The sequence below is a fragment of the Elephantulus edwardii genome, unplaced genomic scaffold (assembly GCF_000299155.1).
Source record: "Elephantulus edwardii isolate Elephantulus edwardi_28Jun2011 unplaced genomic scaffold, EleEdw1.0 scaffold00299, whole genome shotgun sequence".
Classification (NCBI taxonomy): domain Eukaryota; kingdom Metazoa; phylum Chordata; class Mammalia; order Macroscelidea; family Macroscelididae; genus Elephantulus; species Elephantulus edwardii.
The window spans coordinates 2,356,524-2,358,144 of NW_006400049.1; positions in this window are offsets into that span (position 1 = coordinate 2,356,524).

Consider the following 1,621-nt stretch of genomic DNA (forward strand, 5'->3'; position numbering starts at 1 on the left):
GTCCCTTTGTGACTGGGACATTTCACTCAGCATAATGTTCTCCAGAGTCAACCATTTTGAGTAATATTGCATGAGTTGATGGGTGTAAATGAACTTTTTAACAAAACCAGTGTAAAAAATAGAAGTGAATAAATATTACTTTTAATTTAAAAAAAAAGGAACTGGAAAAACTGAAAGGACAAAATACAGCAGAGTCTAGAGTTAATAGGTAAGACACATTCTTTCAGAACTGTTGTTGTTAGGTGCCATCAAAGGGAATACAACTCTTAGTGACCCCATGAATATCTAAACTGAATCCTATCCCATCCTGTGTCCTCTTCATATTTCCAAAACAGTCAAGCCTATTACTGAAGTCATCACGTCAATCCATCTCATTGGAGGTATTTTTCTCCTTTGCTGAGCCCCTCCTATCTATCCAAGCATGATGTCTCTCTCCAAGGAATACCTTCACCTAACTACATGTCCAAACCATGAAAGACAAAGCATTGTCATTTTTACATCCAAGGAGCACTCCAGTTGCACCCTCTCCAAGACATATCTGCTTGTTCTCTTGGTAGGTCATGGGATAGTCAATCCTTTTCTCCAGAATTATTACTCAAATAATTACTCAAAGGCATCATCAATCCTTTTCTCTAGAATTATGACTCAAATGCATCAATTCCTCTTCTATCATCTTTATTCATTGTCCAGATCTCTGATGTATAGCATGTGATTTATAAGACCATGGCCTGAATTAGGTACACCTTAGTTTTCAAGCTAGTATCATTGCCTTTCAGCACTCTGTAGAAGCTCCTGTCAGCAGACTTCCCTAATCCAATACAGATCCTTATTTCTTGATTGCTAGTACCAAGGGTGTTGATTGTTGATCCAAGGCAGATGAAATAATTGAGAGCTTCAATCCTTCCTCCACCTATCGTAATGTTAATTGTTGGTCTGGTGCTGAGGACATTTGTTTTCTTGATATTGAGATTCAATTCATACCGAATGCCATAGTCCTTCATCTTCTGCAATAAGTGTCTCAAGTCCTCACTTTCAGCAAGCAAGGTTGTGTCATCTGAATAATGAAGGGGGAAGCTTATTAGTTGATCTGAAGTATTGCCTGGAACTATATGAGGTATAGTTGCATTCCACAGGAGAAGGATGAATATTCTTTTCTTGTAAAGTTTACTATCTCTGAAAACTCACTGAAAGAACAAGTGTGAATCAGTTCTGACTCAATGAAGAAAATGTAAATTTTTCAAATAGATTTTATTTCATTGTTTATTTTGGTGTTATTGATTTGTTTTGAGTTCTTTGCTTGGATAATGAGATAAATTTTTCAAAGATATATTTATAGTGCAATTGTTGTTAAGTGTTGTTGAGTTGAGTACAACTCATAGCAGTCCTGTGAACAAAATATCTGAACCCGTTCCTATCCTGCACCATCCTCACATTTCCTGACACCCAAGAGCCCATTATGGCAGTAACTGTGTCAATCACCTGATGGAAGGTCTTCCTGTCCTTTGTCATCCACCCACCCTTCCTAGCATCATGTCTGTCTCCAAGAAATAGCCTCTCCTAGCAACATGTCCAAAGGATGTGAGGCAAAACATCATCATTCTTGCCTCCAAAGAGCACTCTG